General features: G+C 38.4%; 1 protein-coding gene across 1 annotated transcript in view; it reads right to left on the reverse strand.

Moving 5' to 3' along the window:
• Nucleotides 1-616: 616 nt before the first annotated feature.
• The window catches only part of LOC139147408 (kelch-like protein 20), a 36030-nt gene continuing 13948 nt past the window's right edge, over nucleotides 617-22698 (reverse strand). Inside the window, exon 2 of the mRNA XM_070718503.1 lies at nucleotides 617-7546. The gene's annotated coding sequence lies outside the window, so the exon portion shown is untranslated. The remainder of the gene's footprint in view (nucleotides 7547-22698) is intronic.

Here is a 22698-nt window from a genome sequence, read left to right on the forward strand (position 1 = left end):
CAACAGACGAAGACATCTAGACAATGGATTGTGTACGCGAAGTTGATACTTCCTATTTCAATGTACTTTAGGATAAATAGGGAATGTACCGGTTTTCAATACAAAATTCGCAAAAATATTATCAAACCTTACTGCTATCATTCTTTTAAGATACGTGTAAATAACCTTTACAAAATACTTGAAAAATACAAAATGCCTTTTGCCACTTCTTCATCTATTTAAAATAAAAAGGATTTCAAGCATATGGTATACTGGAGAACCTACAGAACAATACGGACACAGGAATGGGTTTTTATCTGAGTAGCATGATGGGTTCTACGATGTCGCTATTTCTCGTGAACAGAGACATTATCATACAGATATTTTATTTGGATGTAACAATTATCGGTCATGCATCTGGGATAGGGCCTTTTTTGTATCATATGGTGCATATAGCATTGTTGTCTGTATACATGCCATAGACCAGCAGGATCTTGTTACAAATGCATTGTGGGAAACCAGTAACCAAGACAAAGGCAAAACAAAACAAAAATATCACACGCTACACCTGTGACTCTAAACATCCGCTGAACAAAAACCATTCGACAACAAAAAAGCCAGACTGCACTTTGCAAAATACACTTTTTGAATACCAACTTTATTACGGTTATCATAATTAACATACAACATGTTTCCATGACAACTCTTAAATGTAAGCAGAGTTCATAAATACAGACTTTATTTGTTCTCGTTGAATAAATTTTATACATCAAAGTTTCACAGAGTATATTTTTTTAAGCGCAGAGTAACTGACCATGATAGGGAGAGACAGAAAGATACAGAGACAGAGAAATTACCGTAGTTATGAGATAAATATCACTGCACCTTCCCTTTACAATGTTATCCACTTTAGACTTCATTGTTTGATTTCTTTTATTATCTTTGCATCAAGATTTCAGACTGAAATATTGCAAGGTTGCTCCCTACACACACATGACACATAATTTACAAATCATAGATCGCTGCTTTGAACAGTGTGGCTGGTAATGTGCAGCGTCTCGGAAGTTTGTAGCTTGATGGTTGGTTGAATCTAATTGTCTTTCCTTGAATCAGTACCAGACAGCAAATTAGGGGCACAATAGTTTCAGACTCCTTAAGTTGCTGTAAATAAATACAATCTACCAATCAAATACAACCTTCTGAGCTGTTGCACAGTGTGGTGAGCGAAAAATAAATAGAAGAAAAGAGAAATGACAAATGGAAATCTGATGAATTGCATTATAAAACTGAAAATACAGGTATTTTAAATGACCTTTCAAAACATCCACGTAAAAACTTCAATCAATACTTTATCATAACTTGCTATTTTCATCTACATATGCTTCATCATACCTGTGATCACATCTTCTAAATCTCACACCCTCTTCTTTCCTGTACTTGGTTCAACCCTCAGTATTTAAAATCATAGGACTGAACCAAATACATGAGTCAGTGGGTTCCAAAGGGTTGATTTATATCATCTATGCAAATGAGTTCATCTCACGTTGACATTTGCTTACAAGAGTATTGCTACTCCCAAACACATTCATTCAGTTTATTTGGACTTGTTTTTATTGAACATATATAATGCAACCAAATTGGAAAATACAAGAAGAGACCTGAAAAGAGATGCCAAGTTTTCAACGTAAGAAGTTATGACAGAGATAACTTGACAGTTCAACATTGGAGTAAAATCAAGTAAAATTCACAGCTCTCATGATGGAAAGGCAAGCGGAGGTATTGAGTTGTTCATATCAATTCAATAAATAGTAAAAATTTGGTCTGTTGAATTTTTTTCAAGACACAAGAAGTTTCCATGGCAATACACACAGAAATAATTGAAACAACATGGTCATATTTGATTGATCAGAGCATAACAGTGGAGGTACTTTGTAAGGGAAGGAATGTCGAGAATAAGTTACGAGTGCTCACAGAAAGTCTACACCTTGGATAAATACTTTTGTACAGACACGTAATATTTGAGTTGCATGAATTGAGTTCCTTCAGAACGGGGCAGCACCACATGTTATAAATCTCTGCACATAGTGTCATTTACAGAGAAATCACAGTTTTTTCTATAATGGTGATTCCTTTACCACATATTTTCCTAGGCCTAACCCTTTTGAGTTGTCTTCGATAGTTTTTTTTATAAAGTAAAGCAGAGTTTGGCCTGAAACAATGTCAGCAAAAACAATTTCAAGAAGCTGAAACTTTGACGATGAATTACATATCACTGTGGATGAGTTGCTGAAATCTGTCAAGAGTACACTGAATCTAGCCTGGCTACACAAACTTAAGTATGCTTACATCATTCAGGCTAGAAGTCAAGTACAATTGGTTCAGTGATAACTATGTCTGGTACAATTTAATGTGCTGACCATACATATTTCTATTTTTTTTATCCAGGAGAAGTACATATAATTTCAATAGTCAGTTTTGCTAAGATAGATACAAAAGCAAAAAAACAGAATGCGAACTTCTGTTTTGAAACAATGCAATAAATAGAGACTTCGGCAAAAAAAACATCAAATAAATAGATACTGTAAAACAGAGAACACAATTCACGACAATGTAACATAATAATTTTGACTGAACGAATGTGAAATGATCCATTGAAATACTCATCTGACATTGCAATAGTGATAATATAATAATAATAATAATAAAATGTGATAATGGCTAACACAAAGGATAAAACAACACATTACATGACTTATACTCAGGAATAAGATACATACCATAGAAAAATCATACAAACTTGAACTTGAACAAAACATGACCACATATCACCATCTTATTTGCCCATGTGAATTTGGTGTTTAAAACGACGTGTGCGACTTGACATTACGTTCGTTACTGATTCTTATGTTAAAATTACACAGCCATATTACCTTGAGATACTATATATAGCTGGCATGACACAAACCACGATCAATGTTCACCTTCTGTGGCTGAACTTCCAGCCAAAAATGTAATGAATGTCTTATCAAACGTCGATGTACAGAAGAACCTGATATGCAAAAATGACTTGCCTACTACCGGTATAATTTTAACATCTACACTACATACATTGTATTATATATATTTCCTCTTTATGAATAACTGTAGGTGCATCAGATCCACTGATGTGCGGGTGAGGTAACACCTGACTACTTTGTGGGTGGTGTGAATTGCTGGAAGGGCAGAAAAGTTTGCACACTCATAATAATTCTTTGAAATTGACACAGGAAATGTACAAATGTTGATACAAGCACTGCTTCTTGTCTTACAACACGAAGTATTTTTTGCTCATTATTATCTTTAAAACACACTGCTTATTTATAAATGTTCTGGTGCGTGGTTTGGCCAATTTGTTTTTGAAAATAGGCCACCATTGAAATGGACAAGGGTGAGCAACTCTGTTCTATGTTTTGACAAATTGCTGTGAGGGGGCAGACTAAATCTGGACAAACTTGAAGGGAACAATTACGAGGAAATCTTTTGTTCGTTTGTTACGCCACCAAACTTTCCACTTGTTTACAGGAAGGAATGATGGTTGCACAAAGGCATTCCGATATTTTTATTTACAGTTTACATTGCCACTAAGCTTACGCAGTCAGGGCTCCTCCTCATCAAACAGCAAAACAGAATCCACGTCCATGGGTTCATTATTTTTGTTTGCTGGTCTATAAACTGGAGAACATAACATGCTTTCTTGGCCACTATATGTACGCTACTGAAGCCTGCCTGGTTTGTTCTATGCATGCATGGGGAGTGATCTGAGCTAAAAAAAACAGACCATAAAACAAGTATCTTGGGAAATTTACACTGGCTGAAAGAGTTAACAGTGCTGAAATCGTACAAATATCTGTGAAGCATCATGAAATGTACCATGAAATTGACCCCAGGAGTCAGCTACAATGACCCGTGTCACTTGGTCTTTCACAAGAAAAGGCATGCCTGTCAAACTGAAAAGCATGGACACACTTCTTTCAACAGCGACCAGAAGAATGGACAAGACTTCTCCAGTAGCTTACAAACAGTAAACTCTGTTAGCTTGCTCTGTACTTCCACATGTACACAGACACGAAGGAAATATACACAGATCTCCTTGTACAATACAAATCCTGGTTTCAAATGAAATGGACACCGGTCTTAACACTTGAAAAAGATGTTTGGGAGAAGTAACTTTCATTGTGTTTATGTGCGAGCAGAGATCCCCTCCGGTGACGCATTTTTACTTAACTAGTTCAAAACAAGGAGAAACAAGGTATACATGAATGAAACAATGTAAACACATCAGTAATCCGCTTACAGGTGATCTCTGTAAATCACAAATATAAACATCATAGTTGATTTGTTTTGAAAATAACTGTCCAAGCACTACCGGCACCTCAACCACTACGGCTTCATCTTGGAGAAAAACAAACTGCTGAAAATCACTGAACATGCGACTGTGTTTGAAACTGCCTTGAATATGTACTTTGCTCCGGCGAAAGCAGGAAACACTTTCACCAGTCTACCAGAAATGTGCAAAACCACTTTTTGTTCCCTGGAAATAGCATCTACTTCAAGCACAGAACTTTGATCTGGTAATTGATCTGTATGATTCTTTTGTTCTCTTACGACTACAAAATGTGATAATGTTAGTATATCACTCTTACATGCCAAAAATTTTTTTTCACTTTACAGGCTATCCCTTAATAAATATTAAATTCCATAAAAAGATTATCTTATACCCTTAAGAGCCACTTTTATGTAAAGATGTTTTTTAAATATTGTGTAAAACTGTTGCCAAGCTATTGTGTTTACCTGTATACAGGTTTACTGTAATCATTATCTAGTGTTTAGTTTTACTGATTCTTAGGAGTGACTTTTGCTGCGACTGCCTTTCTCGAGAAACCTCAAATTCCTTGCTTTAAGTCAGTCAACAGAGTTTGAAAAGAGTTTAAAATTCTTTAACATTTTTTCAGCACACAAGAATCTAACTTTTGTCATGGCTGGTGATTTGTACCGACCTGGGCTATTTTCGTCTCCCTTTTTTGTTTTGTCGGGGTTTGACTATACTTATGCAGTTATTTCTGTGCCAATGAACCCTGGTATGTTTTCCGTTTTCCTCCTGTCTTGTTTTCTTTGAATCCAAACAAAAAATGCATTCCCATGGCCAACTGGAAAACATGTCACGCCTGATAAAAAAAGCGAAGTGATGGTATTTCTGATGAATTGGCTGAATTCCACCGACTCTATCAAATTCAGCCGCAGCACTTTGTTAGTCATTTGCCCAAGTTTTTTCAAATCTGGTTAAGTGGAACAGCCGAACAAGGGACCCTCAATTACTTCTGCAAGCTTGGGTTAAACATCAACTCAGCTGGGAGAAGTGACGCGAACAAGTTGTGCGATTACTCGCTGCACTTTACAAAGAACACACACTTGGAAAGGCTTTTCGGAGACACACCACCCTGCCAAGATTACCAGACGCAAAGGCACGTCCCTTGTCGTACTATCGACTGTAGAAATGAAAAGAGGGGGCTTTCAGATACAATTTGCTTATCTGCTCTGAGCAATTTTGCAGCCTCACTCCTGCGGATTCCAATCAAATTATTCCTGAAGAATGGCAGTAATCTTGTATTGCGATGGGTCTGATAGCTTTAGCGGACCTCAGCTGACAAACACATCTGGCAGTGTAGCTTAAAACGTTTGCGATAAGCCGCTCGGAAAGAAAGATGCAAAAAAATATCCCAAATGCTGATAGACGAAAAAAATCAGAGAAATGGGATTAGAGCACTGGAATGTAAGTCGCTTCTCCCTACAAACATTGTGCAAAAGTTGACACCTCAATAAAACGGTTCAATACTGTAAAATCAGGGTGTTGCAAGATGTTCACAGGTTTTTTTTAAACATTACTCCAATTTCAACTCTACTAGACAGACACTGGATGATTGATGTTTAGCCTTAGGTAACAATAATGCATTACAAAACTTTCTCTCCCGCGTGTTATCTTGAAGATACAAAACTAAATTACTTTCAAAATCTGCTGCAGAAAGTGCACTCCAGGTGCCACTCTGAAAACGTTATTACAGAGTCTGTGGTTGGTTAGCAGAGGCACTATGAGAAATACCTCCCCTAATTTGATTGCGTGAGTACCTGGAGGATCTGCCCAAAGACAGTAATATATTTACAACGGCACAGAGAGTGCCTGGGGAGCTGTCTGTGTTAAAGGCAGGGTAACAATGAAATGGATTAATCATGGATGACTGAAGTTCACTAATGATTGGAGTTTCATCATTTCCAATATCTGATGACAGAGATATGGTTAGTCCAGGATACTGCCTTGAAATCAACACTGGAATGCAATTCAGAGGATTGGGAAGAGATTGTTTCATAGTAGGTCAATCATGAAGCAAGGGACACATTTTGATGACAAACTGATTGCATTCTACGAGATACATGAGAGACAATTGAAAAAACACGGAGAAAAAAGTTGTTAATATTAACATTATGGGGACACTGTTGGAGATGAAATTGTTCCGGTATGCTAAGAAAATGTGATCCTCAACAGAATTGATGCTACTGGTTTTTAAACATTTTAGCTTCAATGCCAAAATTGGCATGCTGGTGACATTTTTCAATGCCTGAACCCTTCACTATACTCTTTCTTTGTGTTCTAAAACTAAAACTTCAAAGCATTTTTCTCTTTCCAATTTCTGATTTTAGATGCTGATTGCCCAACAACACATAATAAACAAACTGTGCGTACATGACACTTCAAAGAAAGGCAAAAATACAAGGCATGTCTGGAGAAAGTCTGCCACGGCAACAACTGAGTGTGGGCGTGTGCGTGACTCTGTAATCAGAATATTTCTGGCTAAAATCTCACTGTCTCACCAACTGGCCATGAATTGCCATGCTCAGCTGTGCCTTGAGGGCTGACAATGCATGGCGCTGAAGCTGATTTGCATATCGGATGCAGCAACTGCCAAACACCGGCGACAGATTTCCCAGCAGAGGGTCTTGTGTGTGTGTGCTGGCTCACATCTGACGAAGATATGTATTTTGTCATTTCTCAATGGGGACACTCAGGCTGGTATTTGAAAACCAGATACGCAGTGAGTGCATTGCGTCATGAAATGTACATCTGAACGTTCCTATCAGTCTCTTTCTTGTTTTATCTCTCACAGCAAATTGAGAGCTAATGGAATTCCCAAACTACTGGGTTTACAGACAAATATCATTGTCAGATTGGACAAATGGAAGGATGCGAGATTGCGATCTACCATTGAGGCAGAGAGGTCTGCGGCAAACCAGTGTGTCAATTTTGCTGAGTGACATGTTTCTATATAGAAGTTTATGACGATAATGAAGAAAGGCACCTCACAGAGAGAGAAAAGGTGGGCAAACACAGACAGCTAGCTTCCACAGCATGTTTTACGGCGGCTGCATTGTGTGGAATGTTCCATTCTTGATAGACAGGTGGTACAGATAATTTTCTGAAGGGCTTTGTTTCTATATTCTTCCAGGACTTGGCTTTGTGATGCTTCAATCCAAAGCTCTGTAATGAAATCAAATAAAAAAAAAAGAGGATATTAATTTCAAGAAAATAAAGATAGCATGAAAGTAAAATTATTACTAAAAGCAATGGTATTCGTTAACTGTCATCCATGTTGAGTGATAAATTGAAGACCTACATGTATGAAAATTCATGCAGATGTATTCACTACATTGTATCATACTACCGTATGTATCTGAGTGATGGAGGCCAGTACAGAGGTAGACAGGAAGTGAAAGACAGAGAGAGAGACAGATTGGGATAGAGACAGACAGGCAGACAGACAGACAGACAGACAGATACACTGCAAACAGAGCAACTGAGACTGATGGGGACGAGGACAGGTGATAAAAAATAGCTAAAGTCAGACTGATAGGAATAAAGACAGACAGATGGCTTGGCACAGAGACAGATACATAGACTGACAGACAGCTACAGACAGACAGACAGGGAATATTGATTTTTTCATTCAGTGGTGATTGATGATTTCAGAATGGCACTAAACCAGACACTTAAAACAGCTCACAGGTAAATTCTGCACTTAGGATCAACCTACATTATTGGTTATTTTATACTGCTCTGCAAAGAAATGCTTTGACGACCAAGTGTTGCATTAGTGAAATAAATCACTCTTAATGATTTGTACAGTATCCGTTCAATAATGAAAATCGTTTAATTTTTGTTTTGAAAACTGCCCCTGGAAACAAGCACACTTCAACAAATTGCTTTTCACTGCTAATGGCTTTGAACAATCCTGACTGTCAATATCAGCGATATATAACTGACTAATACTATTACACAATTTATCAAATCCACTATGTACACATTTTGCACGAAATTTACAACAGCCATATTTCCACAAGTGTATTTCAAATAACCTGTATGTTGGCTGTGTGTTGCGGTCTAGACAACCCACTTCAAGTCCATCAGTGTAAATTTTTGTGTACTTAAGATAAACACACACACTGTATGGGAGCTGCACACCTGATGACAATTTTCAAAACAAATGAGTGAACATGCTTTTTCTTCCTGGTGCATATCATTGCTATGTAACCCAGCTCTATCTTCTCGAAGGGATGAAATTCTACGCCACCTTCAGGTAATGACTACATGTAGCTGTCGTCAAGGGAACAAAAGCGTCACTGTACTAGTGATGTGTTGCTATGGCATCAAAACTGATCACCCTTGCAGCTGATTGGCTAATTTCACATTTTGACACATGCATTTAGTATTTTGGTTGTACAAGGCATTCATCTGATTGGCTTTGAGTTTGTAAAACACATAACATCTTTTTACATTTAAATGTAATTGACAAACTGTATAGCATGGATTGTTAACATATTTCAATTCATCCAGTCTTTGAAATTTACATTTATAATGATATTTGGAACCGCTGATGGAAATATATAAATATAGGCGCTACTGTCAACTTAATGATTTTAGTTTGCGTGTGTTTGTTTGTTTGGGCCACACTACACCAACTGTAGAGTGTTTGCCTCCAGCATTGATTCAGTGAAGCTAAAATGTACAATTCTACATCAGCATAATGGCAGGTACATGTATATCCACAAAAAACTCAATTGCATTCACCTGGAGTTTTAATGAAAAGAAGAGCAAAACAAAGAAGGGCTCGCAAGAGCATAATAATGCAATTAATCTTTACCACACAACAGATGAATCAATTTTCATTAGCAGACACAACAAAAATGCAATTTCCGCGAAATTAATTACCAGACAATTATCAGTAGTCCCTGGTATTGAATTTTTTTCCCTTTTCCTTGATGTGAAAATTGATTGAAATGATTCTCCAGAGAGATAAAGATGATGCAAATGAGATTGAAAGCGATGATGCCACAATGCAACTGTGTATGCTTGGACAATCATTTTTGTAAAATCTATAACTCTATGGAAATATTCCAAAGCAGTCTGATCAATACTTGGTATCACAGTGCCATGTGTACGTGTACAGATCAATAGAATGTACGCTAATAATACCAATGTGCTTTCTATATTTTAATTCTCTATTTCTTTTTGAAATATATCATTACTCACTTTATATCTTTATGAATGAATTGGACCTTTCTACTACAGATAATGTATTGGAAACAGTTGTGATGTAAATTGCAGATCGGGAAACGAAGGTGATTGGGTTAGTGCATTGCTGGCCTGTGAAATATATACTCCTAAAACACAGCACGTTTTGGTATATTTGCATTTTTAATGAGAACAGATGGTTCAACCATCCGCAGAAGAAGAATTCAAAGAGGGTGAATACAGCGATTTAGAATCTTGTTACGCCCTGATCACATCAAACCAGCCAGTATCTGTTTACTGTGGGTTTTTTTTGAGTATTCCTGTCCTCACAAACTGACACATGCTTTTCACTATCTTTTCATGAACAATACATTTCTGACAACGGCGCCAGAGTTTGATGAGCCTGCATACGACACCAGGATGGATTCATACATGTTTCATTGTCATTCAATGACTCTTCAATGAATAAATCATTCCGTTTGTCCAGCCTGTCTCTCTGTCACTGTCAGGAGGGCTATCTCTGTCCTCCCCTTTCATTCTCCTCCATGACAAATACCATCCACGTGCCTGAGTGTTGAGATGCCTAACTACCCAGTATAATGTGAATAGCACAATAGAGTGTGAGTCAAACAGAGAGCATGAGAGAAACTACAGGAGATACCCTCTTCTTGGTCACACTAGACTTCCACTGTTTTGAAAGCACACAATTGTGTAATTTCTTTTTTTTCTGTATACAGGGTAACAACCGGCATGGCAATAACACAACCACGATCACAAGTGCTCTCACAGAAGTTTGTTCTGTGAATTATTATTTCTCGTAAATCTCCCCTCCTTTACTTGCACTAAAATTAGCACAGAGGGCTTTTTAGAACTGTAAGGCACGTGGGAAGGCTGTCATTTAAAAAAAAAAGACCCCACTGCGAGGTAGCCCATTCTTCCATCAGGCCTGCCCCGCAGTAGTGGGCAGAGAATTTCTCTGAGTCAGTGTGACTGCCTGATCTGTTATCATGTATTGCAGGGTAGTGTGAATGATCGATGATATTGTGGGCTTCTCCTCAGTTTAATTGCGGGTTGCGGGACAGTTTTGATGAAATTAACAACAGACGTACCTGCACTGGTGCACTTAATGCAAGAATGGCCATTGAAATGATGCTCTAGTTAACTTCAAATTACGTGCAAAATGTGATGGTCGCACTGCGAATGGTGCTTTCCATCACAGACTCATTCACTCAAGGCTACAATTACTGGGTAATATGCAAATCTATTTTTACAAACATTGTGAAATTGTATCACCAAAGTGATTGATAGAATCTGTTATATTTTTTTATATTGTCTTCAATTTGTGTGTTCGAGTTCTTCTTCACTTGGATTCTGTGCTGTGGAAGTTAAGACTTGCAACTGATATTTCAGTTCACAATTTCACCCTTTCACAAACAATGTTGGTGTGATCCTATTGTCTTATTTGACAAAATGGGACCCCTACATTGGATTATGGGGGTGAGACGGTTAACGTTATCCTCTTGATATGAATAATCAGTACAGAATAGGTGGCAAAAGCTCACAATATCAGGATCTCACAATATCAGGAAACCCTTGAGAATAAACTAATGGGCGATTTACATAAGAAATCAATTATTACCATGAAATAGACAGAGAGCGAGAAGACCAAAGGTAGACAGGTTCAAGCTTTGCTGACGCACATTTTAAAAACACCTTCAGGAAAAATTTGCACAAACCGGAAATTACAATCAAGAGACTATCAATTTTTGTTGATAATTGGCTGACAAGGCTGACTGCTGTGGCATCAAATTGGGATTAAAAGTCAGGTAATTGCATTACACAAATACCAGCCATAATTCAATTAGACGTGACAGAAAGAACAGTGCATGGCTTTGCAAGCCTTAGCCGTGTTCATGAAGTGCTGATTGGCTTTGCAAACCTTTAACTCTGTTTATGAAGTGTACCGTGCACCAAATACAAAGCTATGCGTCAGTTGAAATCTTGTGAGATCTAGAGCTTAAAGATTGGGATAGCTACATGCACGGTGCAGACAGCATACAAAAATGTAACGATACTATAGCCAGCTTTAATTCACCATCATTCTCTGTGAATTCCGCTAGCTGAGAGAGAACTGCTTTCCTCACTGCTTTAATCTGTGACATTACGATTTCACGTCAGCTTTGAAACTCTCAGTGTTTTGCACAAATCTCGTTTCACAGAGAAATGCTCCACAATTTTCTGTCAGTTGAAATACTCAGTAAGTAGGTTGGTTTTATCTCATTTTTGAATTGCCAACCGACACTCATAAAGAAGTTTTAACACTTTGGGTGTAACTATTTTTCCAACTAAATGTCATTATGGTTTGCTATCATTCAAAATAGGTGATTACAACGTGCGATAAAGATAGAAAAGTTGATTTCAAAGTCAGCTGGGATGCTTGGCAAGTGCCTTATCTTTGAAAATTATCGTAGACAATTCATCAAACATCTATTTTTCTCCCTTCTGGCTATTCCATAGCCGCCTATTGAATAGTCTGATGAGGCCAATTACTGCTCACAAATGCAGGCACTCAGATGACACTAGACTGTATTCATATTCCATCCTTTTGTTACCAGAGGATAAAATCATGCTTGAAATTGCAGCTGGCTAGATAAAAAACTTTCAAAGTTGGCATGGAAACTGTATAATAGTGTACAACGTGATATGATCCTCTTTGTTTACAACAATACTCTCCATCAATTTTTCTTCTAAAGGATTCACTGTATTGTGCGATTTATTTGCATATTATGCAAATTTAAGTGAACCCTTTGAACCTATGGAAATGCAGTAAAGCAATTTCAGACAGGTGACTGCAGTCTACATAGGCCACATTTTCATGGTAATATGCTGGTATACTGTAGATAATTGAATTCAGTCGCTATAGTCTATGTAAAGTGAAGTGAACCGATTGCCTTAATGTTTTTCTGGCAATTTATAATCCATTTTCAAAACACGTATCTATCACTAATGCTGTTTTATACTGAATTAAAAACACTGATTGACATACACTTGCAGAAGTGTTTTAACTAGTATCCTTTTTTCAACTTTTTGTAATTTCTCATCTAAATCCAAAAATATCAAGGGCATCAGACGCCACTACTTCATGTTCAAGATGAAATGTTTATTTGCAAGGATTTCCATCCTAGCTCAGCACATCATTGAATGTATATATATACAGGATTTTTTAGGTGTTGAATTTAATTTTTGCTTTGATATGCAAATAAAAGCTATATCTTGCATATGATATTTGCATCAATTTCTAATTTGCATGAGCTAGACTGACCTGAATTTTCCCGCTACTAAGACTACGACTGGCGACAGAGTTATTCTGTTCACCATCCACTGTGAAGATGGATGGCCCTTCATCAGTCAGTAACCCATAAATTGCTCCTTTTCTTTCCCTCACGACATTAACATTGATCTAGGTCAAAGGTCAGACAAATACCAGTCTCTTGTAAAGGTGTTGAAATACATGCTGTCACTGTGGCTAGGTATTTCTCTCATTTGTCTCTGGTCTTTTGGCATATAACAGTAGTACATGACCAAATGTATCCACACTGTGGCTGACTAGTGCTCCTGGCACCTGGCATTAGGCTTGTACAGAGCCAGTACGGAAATAAAAATTCTCATGGCCAGTCAGACTACTCCCAAGCCAGTTTCAAGGACAAATGATGTACAGTGAAGCGCATCAGTTATTCACCTGCCATGAGGAAAGCCCGTTGCCATGGCAGCAGCTCTGATCCACTGGGTTTTCAATTGGCTGCAAATTGCAAGGTTGACATTCAAAACAAGGCAATTTACTTGAGCCCTCTAATTCCCTCCAAAACCGGGGATGGCATTCTCTCTCTCAATACTTTCATTTACGGAGTGGAGCATTAGCGAACAGAAGGAGGCGGAACGCAGGGCAGCTCCACAGCTGTTCCCCTTTTCAGCCGTGACTGGTGGTTTAATCCAATTCTTTTCACAGGAAAAGGCTGCACCATTGTACGAGGATATAGCATGTGTAGGTGGCTTAGACTACCACACATGAATCACTGCTGAGCCAAGCTCATGTTCTGTGATGTTTTTTACTTCACTGTACGTCTTTATAATTTTTGAATTTCGGCAAACCCAACTCAATTGTCTTTCCCTTTATTTTGAAGGAGAAGATGGAATTTCAGCTGAATCAAAGGCAACGCTTGGTTGCCATGGAAAGCTCTCACTGACAGAAAAGCATGCAGCTTATGTTAAGTGTCTCTAGAAGTGACTTCAACTGATCCTCTGGTATTTCTTGAATGACGCCGCCGCCCTACTCAAGATTTGTTGCGGTATCATTCCCCATGATGAAATTCATACACCTTCCTAGTTGTTCTTGTCGAATTAGAACAGCATCATATAACAAATGCAAGGCTCGTGAGAAAATACAACTTGGCTTTGCTGCCAATGCAAACTGTATTTTTCAATGGAGCCTAAGGTGGGCGGATCTACCACGGATTTTATAGCCTTCATGATTATGGTTTGAGGACATTCATTGGAAAATAGTGACAGCTCTTAAAAATATTTTCACCGGTGTCCTTAATAGTTCACTTGAACTAGGTCATGAGCTACTGTGTGGCAGGTTTGACGAGTCAAAAGCAGGAAAATCCACCTCTAATTAAAACACAGACTGCTAGTAACGAGGCACGCCATATTCGTCGTGTTGACTATCTCGACGCTAAAACTGAACTGAAAGTCGACATTTAAAAATGCTGTACTTTCACCCAGATGCACTCCAGGGAAAATGTGCGCCTAAATATTATTAGCAATAAATTCAGAAAAGTAATGTATTTCTGGCACTGATTAAATCCTTGTCTTTATTAAGCACTTTCAGGGCCTCAACTTTGGAAAACATTGGGAACAGAAATTCGTCTAGAATATGGACCTGAGGGTAATGATACAAGTTACACACGTCTCACAGACTTGCATGCTGTCCCTGCCGCAGTGATAAAATCGTTTTGTGTATTATCCGTCTGTGAATGCTTTTAAATTGTAAATCAAATAGTTGACTGAATCACATTGCCAGGGTGGAAATCTCATTCCCTTTTTTCAAATGACTGCTGAACAGGAAGGGTTCATGTAAGAGAGCTGTGTGGGAAATAATGCCTCAACAAGATGGATCACACACAAAGCTACTCAGCAAGGATATTATAGAAGACGGATGTCCAGGACAGACATTTGCATTTGGAATTTATACCGTCATCGGCAAAACACATACTCATCAATCTTCCAAAGTTGCTGCTTGACTTGTAATTTCAAACAAAACGATAATTATTGCATTTTTCCTCCAATATCAGTAAATTCTTCCTTACGGTGATTGACAAATGCTTGCCAATGATATTCAGATCATTTTGCCCCATTTCTCATGGGATGATTTGTGTGTTCATGCTGTGATCATTATTACAGAGCACTCTTTGTAGAATGCAGGTGACATGATATTTTTTGTTCTCAATATTGCTTGGAGCGGTATGATTTAATTCATACACGCATGTATTTCCTGGGTTTTTTGAACCTTTGCATATCCATTTTCTACAGTAATGATCTAGCTGGAGACTAGCAAATAGCACAGGAATGTCCTTACAATAGTGCAAGGTAAACTGATGAAACAATTTCTCATGATTTTGCTTGTTTCTGATTAGAGTCACTGCCGTATGGGAGTCTCTCTTGTTAATCCATGGTAAAACATACATCTCCATTTTTTTAAGATTTATTAATGCTAGCTTTTTCATTGCTGGGGAATTTTTACATGCTTTAATCATGGATGACAGGTTTCAAGGAAAAGCTACATAAATTCACTAATAAAAACTCAACTGCAAGAGGTACTAAATAAATTGAAATTTAGCGGATGGAATAGGCTAAGTCACCTTAAGCCGCATGGTTCAACTTCCAGTCAAACACTAACTCTTATTAAAACTTGCGAATATCATTGCAGCTCCTACAATTCTTCACTTAACCTCAAAAGATTCAGCAAAATTTACAGCCTCTGATGAAGTTGCACAATATCCTGTGAGAAAATTTATGTCCCCTGTCCAATCTCAGACTTGAGAAGTGAATTTATACTTTTTCTGTGGGATTTTCAAACCAGTCATGCACAGAGACCCTGGGAGTTTGAAGTCTTTTCCACGTTGAGATAAGTTTACCCAACCGGTCAACATCTTTGACATTTAAAGACCACAAACAGGAAATTAGTATTTGGTCTAATGATTATTTTCGGTGTATCCAGCTCCCCTCCAGAACAAAATATCGGTCACTTGTCAGGTCACATGTTCTTGCCTGATTATATATGACTTGTGTTGAACTTGCAGACCAAATGTCACATGGGAATAAATCTACTCCTATTGTCATGCAGATGAAGATGCACTGAAGCATTGCCGGTCCTTACTGGTTGCCTAGGTGATGGGCGAAACCTACCAACTAGCCCTCTATGATCACTAGAGCTCTCCTAAAAAGAAAACCACAAGGGTTGTCCATGTGGTGTGAATACTCCACAAGAACCATAGGGATTCCAGAAATATGTCACTCAGAAATGTTTGCACAGTGTACTGAGCACTTTGAGGGACAGCAATCACACATGTTTAGATAAACCTGCTGTTGTTTGACATCAAGAGTCTTGAAATTCAGGCACAGGTGCAGAGTCAATATGAAGGTTCCACTCCATGAGATTTACCTCTGTAATTTATCTGCCCGCTTCAAAAGTTGTGTGTTTTCAAAGTTTGGATAGCAAATAGTGTTAAGAACTTATGGTCAAGCGCTTGCTTCAACCCTCAGTGCGGCTGCATGACTATGCACGGCAGAAAGTGGATGGGTGTTATCATTTCTGAAAGCAAGTTCCTGATTGCCAGTTGCTTGTCTGCACTTCAATCAAACTCTGAACTGAAGCCAATCAAGCTGGTGCTTCTTTAGGCTTCACATCTCCGCATCAAGATTGTCGCTGATATACAGTTAATAATGAGAGGAGCAGCTGTAAATTTTTGGGAATCCTGAACGTGACCATGCTATGCCCCGACCTGGTTTTGACATCTCTGAGGTCATGGTCATCCACTTGTGCCCATATACTGCACCCTTGGACTCCACATGTCAAACAGCATGGTACCAGATGTGCTTGCAAGGAGCCTGAGTGCTTCTGCTGTGATGGCGTGATTGAATTCACAGCAAGTTGAAATACCAAAGCTACTGATACCTATACCACTCTTAATGAACACCAACATGTTTGGTTTTGGTTTTTGGTAAATTACATTCTTGTGGTTGTTGTGTCATTTTTTTAAATCTCACATACAAGTTGTTTCTGACATCACTTCAACCCTGGGCAGTTCATCAGTTGGTATTGCTGTGTGTTAAGCTTAGGTAATATGCCCCTTGAAAGTGAAAGACTCAAAACAGTTGCTCAAACTTTCCTCAATGAAAGTTTCAACCATTGTCTTACCAAATCAAGCATAAAAATCGGTCCGATGCAAAGTTTAGTGATGAAGTAAAAAATAACCTAATATTTACCGATATATGAAAATAAAAATGGCTGCTGGCCCTGTGTTAACTCTATTGGGGAGGGGGGGGGGGAGATAAAATTTTCAAAAAAATAAGGTGGTGAAAATTTTTCTCACTCCAAGACCTTTAAAATTAGTCCCCCACAAACGTTAGACTAGAAAGGTATAAAAAATTTAAGAGCCCAAATGTCTGTCCCAAAAGAGCATTCTGCCTTCGTCTTACCAAATACTTCATTCGCTGAAACTTTTGATGTAGTTTCCAACATTTTTGTTTTATAAATTTGTAAAATACAGTTTTTAGCACTACTCACAAAAATAAAAGTGTCGCTCAACATTATCATGCGTATAATGCCTGCTGTTTTTGATGACAATACTGAGTGGAAATATGTCTTGACCAGAATTCGTTTGCCAACATGAAAATTCCATACATGTATTTTTAGATGATGTGTTGTATTTTCAGGGCTAATTTTTTGTACATCAGTATACATGTGCTTTAGGGAGAACAATAACAAAATGTATTTGTGAAGCCCAGAACGAAAATATTGAAAATGTTATTCTAGAGTTACAGCTGTTGTCCCTTGATCCACGTTGCAGCCTCTGTACAGTATTTTCATTATAAAGCGTAGATACGATAATATCACATGCACATCGGCCATTGTGAAAGCGATGGTTTTGCTTTGACACAACCTGTCAATATTCCTGTCCTTCACTGAGATACTAGGTCTTCTTTTGTGCAAAAACATCACGCGACAAGATAAAGATACTGCCAGATATAAAAAGAAACATTCTGATAACATTGAAATACTATCGTGGCATGGGTTTGTGCACTTGAGAGATTAAAGTTTTAAATGTCACCTCAAATAATTACTCGGCTAAAAACAAATTCTTTTACAAAGAAAGCCGATGAGATCATGCCATATTATTAGCTACATACAGAAATTATCTATTTACAGTGATGACATATTAATTACATTATCAGATCCCTGGCCGGGGATGCCCAACAGAGGCCTGACTACACTGATTAAGAGTGGTATTCAATGGTATTGATTCATGGGTTTTTCTACATTGTCTGTCTTGGGTTTCCACTCACAGCTGTTACATTGATATACAATTGATGGGTTTGAGTGACGGCTGATGTGCCGTTCTGATCAAGAATACAGCTTTATACCAGTAGAGCTACAGTACAGCTATCAAAAAAGCTGCCACACAGCTTGAGTTTTTTTGTTATGAGAGTGAATTCTGTTAGATTTTGCCAATGCTAGACAGTGGATGTAGATTCTGATCAGAAATGCAGTTGTCTAGGTGTTTGTTACATTGATATACAATTATTGGGTTTGTGTGATGGGTGACTATGATGGTGCCGCTCTGATCAAGAATACAGTTTAAGTACGGAGCTACAGCACAGCACAGCTATCGTTGCTACCATACCGCTTGTTTTTTTCTTAAATAAGACTGAGTTCAGTTGAATTTCACCAATCCAGTACATGTAGACTGTGGATGCAGATTCTGTTCAGAAATGCAGCTTTCCAGGTGTTTGCGGTCTGTGCACGAACATCTCACTTATGAAAAGGCACGTTCTCTTCTCTCTTCCCACACCGACTTTTGCATTAATTTGACTACAACAGCTAGATGCTGAAGCACCTTACCTAATCACTCATCAAGGTTGCACAGTGGTTTCTGAATGTGCTGTAAAGGTGCTGTAAATACTGCCTGCTGGCAGCAGATACAGGAAGACAAGAATAACAAATACAGTTCTTATGGTGTGTCTGTCATATCTGCATTTCACAATGACTATTGCCCCGTGTAAGATTCCGAATTAGACAGGGGAGTTGATATGGCAGCTTTAATTGACATTTACAAAGGCAGTTGATTACCGGGCTTTGGGTGTGTTATTCTCGTCTTTGAGAATCTGCCGCTGGCTTTTTAGAAACAAGTACCCACGTTAGAGAGTAGCTTAGATATTTACATATCACAACATCAAATTTACACTGGAATTTACCATGAAAGGTTACTGACTTCAATTACAGTCGAGCTGAGAAAACATTTTGCACCTAAAAAACTACTAGAACCTGTTGTTGTGCTCACACAAAAGCACACGACTGTAGAGCCCCCTAACTTTATCAGGCAATCAACAACCGAATAACTTGACATTATTAAAAGGGATTAGCGCAGGAAAGTACATGTAGATTGGTGGGAAATCTCTGTTGAGCAAGATTTGTTGACAATACTGAGTCAATCCCCGGTTGAACTTACAATGGAGCCAAACTAATGAGCACAATTCAAATGCCTAACAACAAACAGGTTAATGATACCTGGGAGAACAGTTGTACAACCAGTCTTTCAGTCTGCTTGCAACTAAATAAAACCCCAACTTTTCCATTACGACAAGGCGGAAAGTTATAGCTGTAGGGCAAATGTTACATAAAAGAGTCTTTTTCCAGCTTGGTGAAGTCGTGTTAGAAGTCAGCTGTGCTTCCCGCTCGAGACATTCCGGCAACAATTAATCGTGTGAAAAGTTTCACCTGCAACCCAATCCCCTTGGCTTATCGCTGTTCTTACTTTGATTGCACATTAATACCTTGAAGAATGTTACAATTGCCATTGGAACAAAAAAACACCGGAACATGCAACGTACAGAGATTTAATCGCGCTTCTTTTCTTCGCGGTACTCCCCAGCCGTATTGAGCTTCCAATTAGATTGACACTGGCGTTATTGTTACTTCTAACTGGCTACAAGAGCTGCTAATGACCTCTGTATTGGGTTTTCAGACGCGCGCACATTCCATGGAATCGCAACAGGTGTACCCGCCGAACACAATTGGTTGTTTGATTGCTACCTGTCTGATGAATGCAACTTCCTGCCCTGTTATCTCAAAGGATCAGAACTGATTTTATTTTATAGACCATGGTGTGATGGTTTATTGATTACTAGATCAAAACTAAACCCAGATAGGGATAGATTCCCTGTACCAGCACTGTCTGTACACTGCATTGATTTAACTTCCCAGTACAAATTGGCACATCTTGCTATTTAAAGTTTGAATGAGGACAAACTTCCTGGGTGGGACACAACAGACAGATGCCTATGCCATCAGAATGTGTGTCACTCCCCAGAGCTGATCCGGTTATCATCTGACAGCATCAAACATCGTGAGGTCAAGGATTTCATGAGGTTTGGGATCCGTTATCTATACAGTATTGTAATATGTAACCCTTCCAAACCAACATTTCCTGTACACTGGCCCAGCCCTCCTGCTGAAAATGTTCCAACAACGCTGAATGGTGAACATTCACAGTTGACAATACCAGCTCAGTTTCTTACAGAAGTCATTTGTACCTCCTATAAATCTGATGCAGAGATCTTAACAGATATTCATGATACATTCAAACTCCAAACCGGTCATGAATGAACTCGCCAGGAAGTAACAAGCCGCGGGCACTGACCGAATAGAAAATGGTTTAATATCTACACCCTAAAGTTAAACGCTAGACACAACAGATAGCGACTGTAAACACAAAAGCACGTGTGCATGAGTGGAACCAGGGAACTGAAGTATTTGTGATGAAATACCGTTTTCACATAAGAGATGAGCAATGGAGATCAGTGGCTAGGCATTTTGTCACAACAGGGTTCTTGACATTTTAACATGAAAGAATAGAATATATACAGAGTACTGGCAGTGTGCCTGGGCCATTGTGAAGCTTTTTTCCCTGAAAATGCATGCATGTATTTTGGAATTTGAAGGAGCGGTATTACAGACCGCTGTGAGTCACCGTGTATTGTAAATTGCACGGATTAAGAGCACTCTACATTTGGGTTGAAAAGTCCATACAGTGTACTTCAAGCAAGCCGTGATTGCTTATCACTCCGAGACAATAAAGCAGCTTGCTTGGATGAGTACAGTAAAATGCACATTTCTTTTTTTTTCATGAGCTGGGAGAATGAGGTGGAGGGGGGGGGGGAGAGAATAATTTGACTAGTTGTAGGACTTCGACCAATGGAATAGCAATGCTAGGCTCACAGGGATTGTTTCCCCATTGGCACTGAATGTTAATATGTACAATACAGATAAATGTCACATCATTCATCTTGATTGAGCTTCAAAGGTTGATGCCTAAAAATAAAACGACGCTGGTGCATGTTGATAGAATTTGATTGTATTTTATCTTTTTATTTTGGATTTTTTCAATGATACATTCAAGTTGCTTATCAGTTCAATGAGCCAATGTCAATTCTTATCTCTCAGACGTACGTCCATCTGATATTATTCATGAACAATGTTTGGGGATGATACCCTATGCCACTGTACACAATAATCACAAACCATGACGTGGCTGATAGCTATCTGCCAAAAAGAAATGTCTTGCCTTTGGTCATCATACTTCTTTTCCATGTTTCCAGAGTCAGTTATTTGCTCATGCACTAAGCATTCTAATAGAATTATCAATCTTAACATTTCTGAAATATCTAGTAGCCTCTGCTACGACGAGTCAGTTCAGATAATTATTGCTGACTTTCATACACTCATAGCTATCATAGTCATAGTCTGTTTCAAATTGTGTTTTCAATTTACAACCTACCCTTTCTCTTTCGTTGACTTTTGAAATGGAAAATATCGCATTGTTGACAGTAATAGTTGATGTGTTTGTCTAACAATTATGGCGGGAAGTGTTTGCTGACTTCATTAGCACCATGGAATCTCAGCATTATCACTTATATAGCATCACTCAACCAGAAACACATGTACAGATCAAACATACACGCACACAGTTATTACTGTTATGACAGCATTCATTTTAAGTTTGGTAACTATGTAACATTCATGTTATAAATTTTGATATTACAAGCACAGGTAGCTTGTTTTAACACACTATATTTGCCAGCTTAGATGGAGTTTGTTTTTTGAAATCCACTTGAGATGAGGGTGGACTACTGTACACAGCTGGTAATTGTAATCCTCTGCCCAGTTTTTCATTTCACAGAATTTCATCTATAAATAACTCTGATTAGTATGAAGAAATTCTCATGAAATTTACTAAGATTCCAAGGCATGGAAATGAAATTCCACTAGTCGTATGATTCACTTACAATTTGTAATCTTTTTTTATCTGTGTGTGTATGTGTATATGTGGTGCCACACTATCGCCTATGCAATCACCATTTGGTTACATTGAATTGATTGAGTAATCCTAGCTGAAGGCCATGGAACAAGCCTTGTCTGATTCAGAGACGATGGACCATTGAGTTCCCCGCCATAATCTGCATTATTGTGGTCTCAAGGCCAGTGTGGCAGCAGTTGGTGTCCATAATTTGGACTTGTCCATTGTTCCACATCCCCTCTCTATGAAAACATTGCGTGTGTGGGGGAAAACCACAGTGAGTGTACTTCACTGCAGATGAAACTCGGCTAACATTTCAATACGAAGTCCTCAGTGACAAGATCCTTCCTCTCATATCACACCTGATTACAAATTTCACTAGTCTCAGGGGGTCCTTAATCTGGATTTGGAATCCTATACATCATAGCCATAATCAGGAACAGGGAATGATGGAACACTATAACACAAGATAATGAGGGAAATATG

This window comes from Ptychodera flava, chromosome 13 (genome assembly GCF_041260155.1).
Source record: "Ptychodera flava strain L36383 chromosome 13, AS_Pfla_20210202, whole genome shotgun sequence".
NCBI lineage: Eukaryota > Metazoa > Hemichordata > Enteropneusta > Ptychoderidae > Ptychodera > Ptychodera flava.